This window comes from Coturnix japonica, chromosome 1, assembly GCF_001577835.2.
Source record: "Coturnix japonica isolate 7356 chromosome 1, Coturnix japonica 2.1, whole genome shotgun sequence".
NCBI lineage: Eukaryota > Metazoa > Chordata > Aves > Galliformes > Phasianidae > Coturnix > Coturnix japonica.
The window spans coordinates 57,200,404-57,216,850 of record NC_029516.1 but is presented as its reverse complement, the minus strand read 5'-3'; positions in this window follow the sequence as shown (position 1 = coordinate 57,216,850).

The window sequence follows — 16,447 nt, the reverse complement described above, 5'->3', positions numbered from 1 at the left end:
TGAAACCTATGAGATACTGCATAAAGACATATGTGTGCATATTCTTGCAATTTCCAAATCAATCAAAAAATTTCTAAAATTTCACTGGGTAGGAATTTATTTTTCTGTCATTGGAAGGAAAACTGATGAAGACCCTACTGACACAAACATTCAGGTTACCATGCAATTACAATTGGTGACAACTCTTAAAGATTTGGTATAAATAGCAACTGGAAATATTACTCACCTGTCAGGCATGTCAACTACTTTCAAAAACTTATTGTGCTAGCAGTTTTTGTGGGAGCAATTTCCCCGTAGAACTTGATGTGAGAAGCAGCTCTACAAGGTGATGGTGGTCAGGAGTGTTTTGATGAAGGAAAGGTTGTGATCTGATGGTTCAGGCTTGGATGTCACTTCCTACACTGATTCTTTTTGGTAGAACCATGGTGCTCATAGTCAGAGATGTGGATGAATAGAGGCCAGGTGCTGGTGGTGCCTGGGAGACATCAAGCAATGGCAGGTGAGAGAAAAAAAAAAAGTCAAATTACTTTGAAATTGATGGCACAAATTTTGAACTTTATGTGAAAAGATAAGATGGAACAACAGCCCCATATGTATAAATCACAGCAATAGACTTACAAAGACAGGGCAGTTGCAATACTAATTTAAGAAACTAACATTGCCTAAAGAGGTTGTGGATGCACCATCTCTGGTGGTGTCTAAGGCCAGGCTGGATGGGGCCCTCGGCTGCCTGATCTAGTACTGTGGTAGATCTAGCCTGTGGTAAGGGAACTGGAACTTGTTGATCCTTGAATTCCCATTCAATCCAAGACATTCTGTGATTCTATGAAAGCTTCCCTGAGTCTAGAAACATCTAAGATGCTTTAAAGAGAGCTATCTGATCCTTACTTTTGAAATAGTCCGACGTGTCCAATAACTTCCTTATTTTTTTCTGATTCATATATTTACATCATTGTCAATTTTTAATGTAATTGTTATACTGAAAATATTCCCACAACTGTCAAACTGCATACACTATTTCTAAATACAGTGGAACTGCTGAGCAAATGGGAGCAGAATACAGACTCTTAGGAAAATATCTGAAGCTTAACTTTTTGTCCTGATCTAATGAAGGTTACTGTGAATCTGATTGTGCTAATATTGAATTACTAGAATAGTGTCTCTGAAAATACATGTTAACAATGCAGGTCCATGGTCACTGTCTCCTATTGTGTTCCAGTTCTTTATGCTGAGGCTGACAATGCAGTTGTGAGAAGATGTGGGTATAGTTTTTGTTGAGATTAAACAAACTCTTGCTGGATCTTTTTGACATTCAGCTGTTGCTGAAGATGTTAAAGCGAAAGTAAATGTATTAATCATTGGTAACAAAGCAGCCTAATCCATGCTGACCTACAATTTGTTTAGGATCCTTTGGAGCAACACAGAGATTAAAGTATATAAGAAAGAAGAGGTAAACAGTGGGTCAGAGATTAGAAATGAAAAAGGAAAAGGCTGGCTTCCCCCAGACCACACACTAATAGTGGATCTTTGGTCAGTGATTGTTAGAAAATGTTTCATGTTTCATTTTCCCCTAGAACCTTAGAAACAGAAGGTTTGATTGGCACTTGTCATGGCTGATAGAGAGACGAAGATGCTTTGGTAAAAGGGAGAGGGAGGCAGCCGTGTCAAAAGCAAAAGTAGTCAAAGGATGATTCCTCCTTTCTGTGGTTTTGTCTCTTTCTAAATTATTCAAATCTGGGTGGCATCTGAGGATAACTGGCGTTTTGACACAGCTTAAAGGATTGCCTCACTAACTCTATTGAACTAAAGCTGCCATCCTTTAAAAAAAAATTTATAAAGAGGCAGATCTTCTATAATCTGATATGTATACAAACTAAAGGCAGCTTGATTCAGATGTCTTAAATATTTTGGAAGGAGAGGAAGTAATTTTATTAATTTTATGACAGATTGTCTTCTTCATCCATCTGCAAGAATGCTACTTATTATTTTAAAAAAGCCTTTATTTGATTTTCTTTAGAACATCTATAGTTGATTACAACGCATCTGGTGCTTACAAATCCAAGCCAGGCCAGCTGGATTAGGATCAACAAATGTAGGGAATTTTGGTCGAAAGAAGGTACCACACCAACTGGAAATCTCCTCTATTGATGGTCCTCCTGATTATGGATTTTTCTTTTAGGATCAGTTTTCTTTCTTTTTTCTTTTCAGTAAGCAACCGTGTCACCCCCTTAGTGCTTTGTCTGAACTGTGCTGGCTGGTGTAAATGGGCTCCCCAGGGTTAGGAACTTCTCTGTCATTCTAAGCTGCCATTTTACGCTTTGGTGTCCTCTTCACTTATCCATGGCCAAAGCCAAATCCTGCTCCCTCTGTTCACAGGAATCATCCCACTGAAATAAATAATTGCATAAATTTAACAGGATTAGATGTCCAGTGGCATTCTATGCTTATCAAAATTGCCCACAAAAACTCTTGCTTCCCACACAGTTACAAACATCACAATTGTCTGTATTTTGCAGGAGAAATATCATCTTCAGCTTTGTATCAATGAATTTTCTTTTAACTCCTACCAAGAAAACCATAAGACTTACTGTCTGATTCAGGGTTTATTATTATTATTATTATTATTATTATTATTATTATTATTATTATTATTATTATTATTATTATTATTATTATTATTATTAAATTCCCAGTGAAGAAAGTCTTTGGTTTTCTGAAACAGGCCAACTGCATTAGGCAGAGTCTTTGTACATGGGGTGCCTAAGTGTTGCAGAGGTCCTTCATTCCCAACCAGCAGGGACTGGCAAGGCAAAGGATTCCTAGTGGACAGAGTAAAGTTTCTTTGCCAAATAAAACTATTTGCTTTGCCAAAGCTTTTGATGAGAAAAAGCTGAACTTGAGAAATATTTGGATGATTTTTTTTTAATTATTATATTTATTGTATATACCATACACTTTAGCCCAGAAGATGGCTCTTCCTGGATTTTACAAACAGGCATGCACATTTATTATTCCAATAACATAGACCAAGGTTTTTTTGCAAGGTTTCTAATTGGACAATGAAATGAGAACACTGCCAACACTAGAAATTAGAGGTAAGCACCATTTTACTTGACAACAGAGCTAGGAAAAAATTATGCTTTGAACTACAACACTGAATCTTCTCCCATGATAACCTGAATTTATACCTACAACATACATTAAAGTTATGATTTTTTTTCATGTGTAGTATAAACTAGTCTGCTGTATAATGTTTTCAGATACACCATTTCATCTTGTTAGAACTACAAACACCCTTGCTGACATCCCTGTGCAGTTAGCCTTTTGTCTTTACAGTCTTCAGTGTTAGGTTCTGGATTTAAATTAGTCATTATCAAATAAAGCAAAATGCTGACCCGCCAGAATGTCCTAAACCAGAATTACTTGTCCAGATTGCTGAAATCACTGGACTTCAAGTGACGATTGCATGATCTGTATTTCCCTTAAACTGTGAAATTAGATTCCTTTTATGGACCCATCATGGTAGTATTGAGCCATTAGATACATCATACTACACTTGTCAGCCAGCCTTCCCTGTTCATCGTGACTGTAAAGCATATTAAGCAGACAATAATAGTACCCTTCATGACAATTACGTTGTCACATTTTGTAGTCTAATACAGTTCTTTCCTTCTATATCTGACAGGCAGTAGAGAGCTTCTTCAGAACCCAGGTCCTGTATGTAACACTTGCAGAGAGAATGGTGCCTGGGACATTTCTTCCTTCTCTGTTTTAGTTTCCCTCCTTGATTCTCCCACTGTGGTACCTATGAAAGTCAGTACAGATGCCTGGTCTTCAGCCATCCACACTCCATCCTGCAGTGCCAGTTCCTGGAAAAGGCAGAAATGCGCTGGCAGGCAGCATAGTGACAACACACAGTGAAAAGAGAGTTGTTCAAACACTGTCTAATGGACTTAATCCCCACTTCCTGCCCTTTCAGGATAACAACTTAGTTTCAAAAGCAGTGCAAACTAATACACAACTCCTAGGAATAGTTAGAAAAAGTTAAAATGTCCATCAGACTGGAACTAGTGGCAAATAAAAGTCTCTCAAGAGGCTAGAAAGGTAAAAGACACATTTCTTTTGTGAGTGTTTCAATCTACCCAGTGACCTGCAGCCTGGCCATGGCCAGGCATGAAAATGCAGTCTGCCCAGAGCAGTCCCTACTCTCCTTGCTTCGGTGGCCCAGCTTCCTCACTACTTTTGTCAAGGCCAGTTTGGCATGCAAAGAAAACAGCAACTTGGGCCTATGGGATGTTAAAGTTAGTGTGGCCAACCTCATATTTGTTTGTGTTTCTTCTTTAAGCACAGTAAGTATTTCAATAGGCAATTTCAGGTGTACCATCCTTACATTCACCTCTTCTTGTATCTGTTCCCTTTACTTGTATGTATTTGTAAAGAACAAGGAACAACCCTAACCCTCCTGAGATTTGCAGCTTCTCAGGAAAGTCCCTCCAAGTGTCGTGGGTGGATATTACTTTATCATTGGCTCAAGGCCACCTCCTGCTGCATCAGAAATGCCATGGCCGTGGAGCAAAGCCATGACCTGTGTTGATCAACTTCATACCTGCAAGTTACATGCCAGGTGAGAGGTATTCATCTGGACCACTCTAACTTTTTTTCCTTGTCTGTCCTCTTTCAGGTGGCATTAAGCCGGCAGAAGGGCATTAATGTAGCATAACTCCTTGCGTTATGTTTGGCTTCCTTGACAGAAGTACAGCTGCATGTCAGTGCCTAGCTTGGATCCCATCTGCGGGGCTAGTGAACTGCAACAGCATGTTCTTCTGTTAGTGATCATAGCTTTGTCATGTAAGTCTTTTGAGATGTCAGTATCAAAACTACCGCAGAGATAGGCATATGTGCAAATGAGCTGTGGGGTTTCTTGCCCCATTGTCATCTGTATGGTCTGCCAGCACTCCTCGTCTGGGCAGGGACACCCTCCTCTGAATCACTGCTGACAGCTCCTAACAGTGCAAGCAGCAGCCCTGCAGCCACTTTTCCCATCCATGCCTGCTGTCTTCAAGATTCATGCTGAAAATGCCAACAAAGCAAATTATATGCTATTGTACAATCATGCTACAATCATTTCTGTAGAAAATGTGCCTTTAATAAGTGCACTGTAAGAAGTTCCCTTCTCTTTTGTGCTTAGCATAATGAACCTTTAGACAGCATTTATAAGAAAGCATAGCAGCCACTAACCTCCTATTTCTGTGTTTATTTATCCGGCAATTTACATTAAGCGACAAGTATAATTAGCTTTTTTGGATAAACATTAAGCAAACGTGGAGTATTTTAAAAACATAATAGGGCACCCTACAGTGCTTATCTTTTTATAATACTTTATTCAGAAAAATATATTCTCAGATGCCACATATTCCCCTCCTGACATTGCTCACTGGCTGCTGTTTCAAGGTCCTTGCTGTATTTGTCTCCTGGATGGTAGATGCCTTCAGGACTTATTGCAAGGCCTTTATCTAACATAGGATTTAAAAATGTGCTTCTATATAGTTTGGCCAAATTAACAGTTTCTAATTGTCCCATCAAAGCCAGGCATCTGGACCTCAAGACCTCATTGTAGGGAGGTTCCTGGTGGAGTAGAAGCTCCAGATGGGACTTGGCATGAACTACCTCAGCACAGGTTCAGGCATCAAGGAATGGCCCAACACTGCGATATTCAGGTGCATGTAGATGACACAGTGCAGCTCCTTATTGCCAAGGTCCACCTTGTTGGTGCTCCCAGGCCTAACTGTCTCGCACTGAGGAGAGCAAACATTGGCTGTGGAGACGTGTGGATGCACAGAGCTTAGCACTCTGAGAAGAGGGCTGATGGGTCTTGTTTCTGCTCAGGCCAAAATGTTTTCTATAAAGATGTGCCCTTAGTTTAATGAAGAAGTTGATATGAATACAGAGCTGGCTCCTTGCTGCTCCTACATTCTGCCCTGAGCTCCTAGATATGAGTCAGACTGCATCTCTCCTCTCACCTCCAGCACATTTACCTCCTGGTAGAACCCAGCCCTGGAAACCAGCACAATCCTCAGTCATCCTCCCAGGAGCATCTGAACCTTGCAACCTTGTGTTCCTGCCCATGGAAGAAGGTCAGAGTGAAGACTTCATTTGCTCATGAAATTGTAAGCTGGAAGTGGGTATTTACAGGCTGTTTCTTTAGTCAACAGTGAACCTTTTAACAGGCAGTTTGGAACACAGAACTTCTGTCTGCCTGGAAAAGCCTACTTCCCTCTATTGACCACAGAGGGAGCCTGATGTGTCCTAATTAAGGCTATGTGCTAACACTGCCTAGTAAGAAATATGTCCTCTCTGCAGGCCAAAAAGAAGCAATTACAAAGCCCTCTGAGTTGCCTCCTAGGAGCTGTTAGCTTTGCTCTGGCAGAGATGCTAGTTGGAGCCATGTGTCTTCTCTGGTAGAACATCAGCACAAGTTCCAGGGCTTTGCAGACTTGAAACAAGACAGAGGCAGTTCCTTTCACTGGATGAATAGCAAGGGGAAGCAGGAGGGAGAAACTGTATTTATGCATCAGATCTTTCCTCTTCCACACCTCCAAAGTGAACATTTGGATGTTGCTTATTTTTGGAACAAAGAAAATGCAGGAAACACCATCTGCTTCTGACAAAATGAGCAACACTTGCTAAAACAAAAACAACACTGTGTATTAAAATACCTCTGAAAGAACATCAGTCCACATTAAAACAGGCTGAATTTTTGTTAAATATCAAAAATATGGATATAAAATATTTAAGTGTTAAGTATATCTAAAATAGATATGTACCTAACTAGATCTTAAACTTAGCCCCCAAAATAACTTTTGTTTTCTGTGCAAAGTCAGAAAATGAGTAAGTGCTTGTTAATCTGTCTCCGTCCCAAGGCATATGGGACATCAGGTGGAAGTTACATTAACAGGTTGAGCACATCTTGTCATCTGCAGTGTTGTAAGTCTGTTTTTTCCATTATACAGTTTGATCTGAGCCCTAAATCCCAGATGGTCATCTCAGATATTTTTCATTTGCTGACCTATTTTTCTGAAAATGATGGATGACGGTGAATGTCCAGTCCTAATCTTTGCTCTACTGAAGCACTCTGTAAATGGAGTCCTTTGGGTTAGCTTTCTAACTTAGATGGATGCTTTAAGAGTATTTCTGATGTTATCATAACTCAGCACCATAGAAAGAAACTCCTGGGGGTGATACAGCAAAGAGAGCATCACTCTACTATGTGTGGCATGGATCTTCCCTCACCCCTTCTCAAGTGAACTAAGAAGATGGAACAGGATAGCTTTTCTGTGATGTTGGCATCGATATAGCATATAAGCTATTTGAATGCTGCTAACTTTCAAGGTCTTCCTCTGTAAAAATGTGCCTTCACCTGGACTATCACCTACACAACAGTACTTTAATGTGCCCTTAGACTAATCTAGTCAGACTAATCTAGAACAGTCTCTATTCTTGTTGGACCACTTAGCTAACAAACTGCTCACTCAAGTTCTGCTGAAAAACTTGGGCCAATTTATAATGACATCAACAGATGATATACATCATCCATATGGAGAAAAGAGCATGGACCTCTTCTTGGTATCAAGAGGAAACCCAGGCCATGGAGTTCTAGAATCTTGGGAAGGGGAAAATCACAGTAGGATCATGTTCATGAGAAACTGCACAACCTCTGGAGCAACACGAATGGAGGTGATGTGGTCGTGTTGTGGATATTTTAGCTAACTTGTGCAGCTCCAGGTAGAAATAATGCTAGCTGGGTGAGTGGGCTGATAAGTGAAATAGGGATCAGAAGCCATCCTGGTAACACTGTCTTCCATACCACCTGAGTACTCAGTGTAGAGTTTAAGTCTGTTTGGTGTATATGGTCAGGAAGACAGACCTTAAGAGTATCTCCACTGACTCTGCTTCTAGCCAGAAGTAACAATCTAGGCCTCATTCATATTCTCCTATTTATTCGTGTGAAATTGTATTCAAGCTATTGGTCATGGTATTAAGCTGAAAGTTTGTGTGTTCATGTTCAGTCGACTGTGCATTATGACCCACGGATCTTTGAATTAGGAAGTCCTTAAATCTAGTCACTTCAAAGCACATACTGCTTTCCTGTGTTCAGACAGCTAAACTATCCAGATTACTTGAGATCAGCAACAAAGCTGCTTAATAATTTATCATCCTCCCAAGCAAGTAGCCCTCTGAGATCTTCCTTAGTGATGAGTTTTTCTTCTGCATCATTGACAAAGATGTTAAATAGGTGTGGGCCAAGATATGGCTCAATAAATATTCTTCATTTGTAATTACATTTTTAGCCCTGTCAGCCAGTATTAAACCCCCTGAATAGGTGCCAAGTTACTTCTGTGTCATTCTGGTTTCTTAATCAAAATTTGATGTGATACCAAGTGAAATATGCAGTTGAAGTCCAAATCTATTACCTATATCAACCAAACCTGTAATCTCATCAAAAAAGATATCAAGTTAGTTTGACAAGATCTATTTTCCATAAACCCATGTTGATTGGCATTAATTATATTTCCCTCCTTTAATTCTTTATTAATCAAATCCCTTATCAGCTGCTGCACTGTTTTGCCTGGGTTTGATGTCAAGCTGACAGGTCTATAATTACCTGGGTCGTGCCATTTACCCTTTTTAAACAGTGGCACAACATTAGCTTTCCTCGTAGCTCTAGCATTTGCTCAGTTTTCTTTTAGTAAGGAGCCAAAGAACCTCTCCATTTTGTGTCAGAACACTTCAAAACAGTTTTCCAGGTTGACTGATGTCTAACTTTTTTGTCTGCTTTTTGATGCACCCATGAGCTATTATTGCAATGAAAAAACTTCAGGATCATCCTATGATTTCATTACATCAGTGAGTTCAGTATAGCAATTTGTTTTTCTTCAATTAATTACACCAAAGTACTATATATGGAAAATTCCTGCTTTCTCTTTATTGATATTATTGGTATTTACATCTTTTCTTCCTACTGTCGGTACACCAGAGACACACTGAGGACTGCTTTTATTTTTGATATAATTTTCCATTGTGGTTATTCACTTTGAAGTACTTTGCGAGTTTTAGAGGAGAAGAATTACAAAATTACCCACAGTTTTCTTACTTGTCTCAGTACATTTTAAGTGAGCACATTTCCCAGGGTCCATCATATCACCTTCATGACTTATCCAAAAGAACCTGAGCAATGTGGTCTTCAGAGACTCAGCATATGTGGCTTAAATCATACTATCCTGGGGAAAAATGTGGTAGTGTTGCATCTTAATAAGTGACCCAAGGCCTAGATAGGTCTCTCCCTCCAAAGCCTGTAGGATACCCTTTAGAAATGTATTAATGATCTCTTTAAAAAAAAAACAAAAAACACCAAGCAGAGGGGGGATGAGTGTATGATAAAGGAATTGGAGAAAATTCTTAAATATAAAAAGAAAAAATAAAGTGGATAGAGGAATTATTTCCTTGTCTCAGTGATACTGGAGGGAGATATGGGAAAGAAAAGCATAAATCACTACTCACATTCCTCCTGTTTTATCAAGGAACACTTTGTTGTTGCTGTGTTCAAACATTAAAGATGTCTTTTTGGGAAGGAGAAGAGAAAGAAGACAATTGTTTTGTGTGAAGTTCAATTGTTTTTTAGACACACTCCTGCTTTAGATTATCATTTCACGGTACGCTGCACATAAGAAAGCAACCTGTGTCCTTTAGGGGGAAAGTGTATGGGGGTGGGCAGGGTGCTGGCATCGGGGAGGGGTGGGAGCCAGCAAGTGTTCAGTATGTAATCAGATAAAATGAGCTGTTTGGTATTAGTGTGTAAGCATTGTCCAAGCTCCTAGCATCTTCAATGGGCCAAAGCACTCTCTTCATTTGTCACCCCAGCGCACCTTTTGTGTGAATAATTTCCCATTGGTATTACCTAGAGCTTGGAGTTGATAGCTGACTAGCCTCTTTGCTTGTACTATTATTTCCAGCAAACTTCATACATCTACATGCAGGAGGATTTGCAAGTGGGCTGAGGGAGTATGAGGGACAGAATGAGCTGATAAGGCCTGAGTCCCACAGAAACAAAAGGCTTCCCATTTTGTCCTGACAAGATGGGCACTGCCTTGGAATTGATTTGATTTGATCAAGTTTTTGCCAGCTGACCCCAGAAGTTTATGCAAGTGAAGAAATAAGCTCCCAAGCACTCTTGTGCTCTCTAGTAATCTTACACATTGGTGCCAGGGATGAGAGTATCTGTTGTGAGTTGGGTTGTCTGTTTGTTTTCATAAAGCTGGATCACTGATGTACTGAGAGGCTTTTTCTGCTGATGTGTTTATTGAGAAGACACTACAAAGTATTTAAAGATCCACATCTATTTCAATTGAGCATCTTGGAAAAGAACTTTGTTGCAAGGCCAGATAACAAGCTGCAGAACTATCAAGCTTTAATATACCCTGAAGTTTAAGACCTAATGAGGTAAGACATAATAACTTCCTGTAAACCATTATTCTTATGCTTGTGTCTAAACAGATAAGCATGAGACAGAAGCAGCACAAATCCGAAAATCTGCCTGACTTTGCAGACGATTATGTTAAAAAAAAAAAAACAGTGGAAAATATTTTGGAGCGTGTAAAACATGCAAGTCTACTTCTGCCTTAGTAAAAGTGAAGACCAGCCTGGCCTGCTGGCTTGCACAAAGCATGGCAGGAAGACATGACTAGACAGGGCCTCTGGGCTAGCAAAGGAAAAGCTGATGTCAGAAGACTACACATTTCTGAAAAGTGTGGGGATTTGGCATAGGTTTTCCTTCTTGGCCTTTCTTGTTACAAGGAATAGCTTTAGGCACTGTAAACTGTCTGTCCCTAGCTGTTATGATGGTCACACCCTTATTTGCAAAGAATAGGGTAACATTTGGACAACCTAGGGAGAGGTATCCAAAATACAGGGATATCTGTGTTTATGTGTCTGTGTGCAAGAGAAGAAAGGTGAAGTGTATAGAGAATAGTTTTAAAACAAAGTGCTAATCTTGCCTTTATAAGGTGTATTTCTTTTAAGGGGGAATAAATTGAGTTATTTACAATGCCTCACGGATGCCACACCTGGGAGTTACAGAAGTGTCAGTTGGGGCGGCCTGTAAAAGGAGGTGCCCTTTGGACACCCTTACCTTAGAAGAAAGGTATTCTTTTTCATATGAAACTGTGTTACTTTACTTCTGTAGCATGCAAGCAGAGGCTTATTGGACTCCTGAACATATTCTACACTTTTATCTAGAAGGGGTGGTGTGCTAAATCTACTACACGCATACAGATTGTGGAAAATATTAAAAACCTGTAAAACTGTTGAAAAGCATTTTTGATTGAATAAGTTGCCATGATATTGCATAGCAGTATTTCAGAATTATTGCTGAGAACTTGAATATTTGGGTTCCCAGCCCTGATGTTCAAATGACCAAGTCCAAGCATAAGGTAGTTTCTACTCCAGCAGAGACAGAGAGTACCTAGTTCTTCTTTAGCTCCTTGTAAGGGGTGAACTGGGTTTAATATTTAATTGAGCCCTGATTATTCTTTCCCTTGTAGTTTCCTTTCTATATGCCTCATAAACATCTATGAGTGGCCAGTCAACAGCATTAATTAATTGGCTGAAGATTCTAAAACAGCTTTCCTGAAAAGAAAAGCATCATAGACACAGTTGCCAATTATTCCATTATCTCTATTGACAGCCTAGTATAGTTTGATGTCCTTCAAAGCTCTGACACAGATATCCCATGGGAAAGCATTGTCTCCAGTTAAAGCATGATGCTGAAGAGCAGTGATTTTCTGAGTCTGCTATCACTGTGCTTGCTGGCTTTGGAAATGTTGCTTAATCTTTCCATTTCCCTATCTGTAAAAGGGGAATAATGTATTGTTCAGGCAAGGTTAAGAGGGTTAATCCATTGATGGTCATAAAATGTTACAAGATCTTCTTTATAGCTTTAAGAACATACAACAAATGTAATCAAAAACTGAGTGGAAGTTATGGAGCTGGGTAGAAATGGTGACTGCTACTAACTTCCTCCAGTTGCCTCAGTTTTTCTTCTTGTTTTGAAATGACAAAGCTAAAGTCGTTAGTACAATCTCACTTTTATCCTCCTTCTTGCAGCATGACGTAGCCTTTCATAGTACAGCATAGTAGTGTTTTCTTTAACTCCCTCTGAGTTAGCCTCTGAGTAGTTGGCTTTTCAATTTTAATACTATTTTAATGTAAGAAATTTGCTGTATGAGATTTTTCATTTATAGAAAAGCAAAGTAAGCCACCTTTCTCCTCCTTGGGGATGGGAGCTTCTGCCAGCATCAATGTAGCCTGTGAGCTCTGCACGGTCATGAGGTCCCCATGCCCTGGCTCTTTGGAATCGAGACTTGACATTTGGCATAGGGTGACTAACCAATCCAGTGTGAAGGATGCACTACTCTCTCACTGTCTTGTAAGGTTGGCCAATGTTTTGGGACAGATGTACATCGTGCAAGTCTGTTTTTCTTAGGTTTTACTCACCTCTGTGCAGGCAGAACAGCAATGAAGAAAGAGCATGACTTTGGATGCCCAAGCTCACCAGCTATAGGCTTGCTGGCAAAGACATGAAGTGGAAAAGCAGAGCCCAGGAAGGCAAGGAAGAAGTGTGTACCTGGATATAAAGTACTGAGCAACATAGGGACACATGTTTGGATCTGCAGAGCCCAAAGCAGCCTTTTAGGGGTGACTGTTATGAGAAGTATAAAGCACATGAGGCCCAGTTTCCCCTAAATTCAGTCTCTATGACTCCTACTGGGGGCAGTGCAAGCAAGCTTATATTGTAATCTATGGAGCTGTTTTTAAACGATTCTTTATGGAGGAGAATAGTTAATTAAACAGGTGGTTCCATGAGCAGCGCTACTAATGATGGCTGCTTTCCAGGGTCTCTCTCTCGTGTGGATTTCGGGGCTGCAACAAAGGTTGAGCTCATGCTGGGGCCTTTCCCTCAATGAGGGAATGAATAGGGCCTCCCTCCCTCCCTCCCTCTACTCTGCTGCCTATTTTCATGAAACTTGTAGGTACTTAATTCCTGTCAAACCTCTACGCCTCTGTCACACTTGGTCAAAATTGATCAGCAATTCCAAAACTTCCTGGGGATGGGAGGGGAATACACAAAGAGAGAGAAACAGATGCAGGAGAAGTGTGACCGGAGAAAGCTCATTCCCTAAAGTAAAAATTATTGCTGAAAATCAGGGTGGAAAATTACGTTATTTATTTGCCCCTTTGGCCACACAGGACACCAGAGGGAAACAATAAATAAGAAGAAATCTTTACCACTGGTGTGGCTGTTAACAAAGTGTGGGTGTCTGTGTTTTAAAGAGATATTCTCTTTGGAAGGAGGAAATAAGAGTCGCTGAAATTCCTTTAAAGACTGTAGAAAAAGTCTTGAAAGAGCTCCACTTCTTTCATTTCATTTGAGTGTGAGCTTCTCTAGAGAGTATGAGTGTATTTACAGGGAGGTATCACTGGTTATTTAAAGGTTCTTTAACATCACACAACGGCTATTGTTGAGAGTAAGAGCAACTTCAGGCGATGTGTAACCCAGGGGTGGATTTCAAAAACAGGCATCATACATCTGTGTGGAGTTCTCCATGTTCTGATAGCTTCAAATCAACACAGGACATTCTTCCAGAAAACTCTGCTCTTGTGAGGTACAACTATTTGGACTAATCATACAGGAGTACGTGACAATATCCTTTGAACTTTTTATGAGCCAAATTGGAGAAGAAGTTAGAGCCTAATCTATCCTTCAAAACTGATTAAATAGGAACTAAATCTTGCCTTTCTCACTGTCTTTTTTCTGGAAGAGATGTGTTTCTCTCTTCCTTGTTACAGGGCTATTTTCTTCAGAACACATTTGAAAGTGAAGTGGCAATGTTATGAAATATGTGGGGAGAAGAAATGTGAAGATTTTATTAAGACTAAACATGACACATTTTCTTTTACAGTTTGATATTTTCCAGAATCACCAGATGGCGCCAATGCAGATAATTCTATAAGTGATGTTTCACAGAGCGTTGAAACATCTACATCTTCCAAACCAATGTCAGTGTGCAAACAAAAGAAGGCAATTTGTGCAAATTTACTGTAGAGAACTTGGATCCTGGGCAGTGCTCAGGACTAAGCGTGGTGCAACTCTTTTCCAGAAGCCATTAGTGTCATTAGTGCAGCGGGTCTTCTTTGACTTAAATCTTTCATTGATGTTAGCCATAAGACAGATACTTGCAAGACTAATTGTGCCAGAAATTAGTTTTACCATTTCTTTAAGCTTCATAGAATTCAGAAGTATATCGTGCAGTAACAACAGATCTTGGAGCATCTGTTGATTTGCACTCAAGAATAGAAAATCCTGCTACTGTTCTCCATGAAAAACAAAGATATTTTTGCTGTTGTTGTTCTCATACAGATTTGGTTCATCTGGAGCAGACAGGATAAGAGAGAGTGGCATTTAGGCACCTTTATTTGTCCTTTTGTACTGTTTAGGACACATTTACAAACAATGAGCCTTCCCCCGCTATAGGAACCTTTATTTCACATGTCACAAAACACAACCTGAAGACAATTATACTGTTTTATAAAAAAGCAGGAGATTAATGTTGCGAGCTTGTTCAGACACAAGTCAGAACACTACACTGCTATAAGGTTATGTATAATTCCCTTTATTTTTGCAATAAAATAATATTACTGATAATAACCACGATGACAAAAATTTAGATGTTTTTCCAGGCCCCTGTTGTAAACTATTGCCTGTTTCCCAGTTCTTAGTCTCATTGAGCAGGAAATCTCAGTGTTTTTCATCCATCAGGTCCTGAATTGGCCAGCAGCTTCCCTTGAAGTGAAAATGAAGCCGTTTTCAACTGAAGATGGGAAAATGATGAAATGATAGAAACAGCATTCTGGAGCACAGAGAAAGAAGTTAGAAGGGAAAAGATAAATGTTAAGAGGAGTTTGAATGCAGAAGTGTTGTGTTTGATACCATTTGGAGACATCACTGGTTCTTTCATTTTGAGCTCATCTTGTGTTTGTGTCACAACCCGGCATTTTGCTCCAGTTTTCTCATCTCGCTATCACACTATGTTTGGTGTAAGGAAATAGGGCCAACTTTGTGCAACCCAGTAACTAAGGGTCCTTGACTTCTTGGATGATAGGCTTGGCAGCAAGCCAGGAAAATAGTGATAATTTAGAGAGAGGGATCGTGTACAATATTTTAATGATCCAATATTATCTACTTAACTCCATCAGGAGGGAGAAATAGGAAATGGTGAGCCATTTTTATGAAACATGTAATTAGTTCTGGAAAAGTTTGGTATAGCTGTCTGATCTTACTAGAACAAAGCAAGAGGGATTTGGCTTCTATTGGTACTTCTGGACTTGGGAGTGCATACGGAGAGTGCTGCTCTGCAGAACTCAAGTCTAAAGAGGTCCTTTTCTGGGACAGTTAAAACAAACAACAACAAGCCCTTGCCACGCTCCCAGACTACTGCCTCACCAGGATGGAGCTCTTATGCATTATACATGTTAAACATCTCCTATTCAGAGCTAACTTTGACTTTGTGCCCTGGGCCAGGTGAAAAGACTTTTCCAAATAAGAAAGAATAACAACAACAAAAAACTCACAAAACAAAACACAAGAAGTAAACCATAAATTGAAATTTCTATAAGAAGACATTTCTGTGAGTAGTATTGTTGTGCCTTTTAAAAAATAGTTTTCTTTATGGTAATTTACAAAAATGCTTAAGGAAAAGTGGGGAAAAGAGTTCTTTTATGGGGTATTTTATCCCTTTTTTTGTCCTCTCTTGCAGTCGACTTTTTGGCAAAATACTGCATCTTCAGCCAGGAGAAGTTGGCAAAGTACAAAAGGGCTTTTGAAGCGGTAAGTGTAAATTCAGACTTCTTTTCTTTTCTTTCTTCCTTTTTTTTTTTTTTTTTTTCCTTTCCCTCTCCGCTCTCCTCCTGTGTCTGTAGACAGTTAAGCAGAAATAATAAGCACCATTGCTTGCAGTACACGTCCCATGAATTACGCTGACATCAAATGTAACTTTAGAATGGAGGCACGCTTTATTCTTTTTGACGAACTGTTCCCCTATCCATTCTTTATTTACATGTCGTGAGCCTAAGCGCTGCACAGCCAGTCAGAACACACACACAAGAGGGGGGAGAAAAAAGGAGGCCATTAAACAAATTAAAAGGGATGGGGATGACTAATACAGTACTCTTGGAATCTGCAATTTGATTAGTCTGAGTTTAATACACAAAAGCAGCGCCGAAGCAGGAGGGGAGTCGAAGTGCTCTTTAATAACCTTCTACAATTAAATTATGGTGATGAATTTAACTATTCTGTGCTTCTAAAGGGGTCTTATTATCTGATTGACTCTGAAAG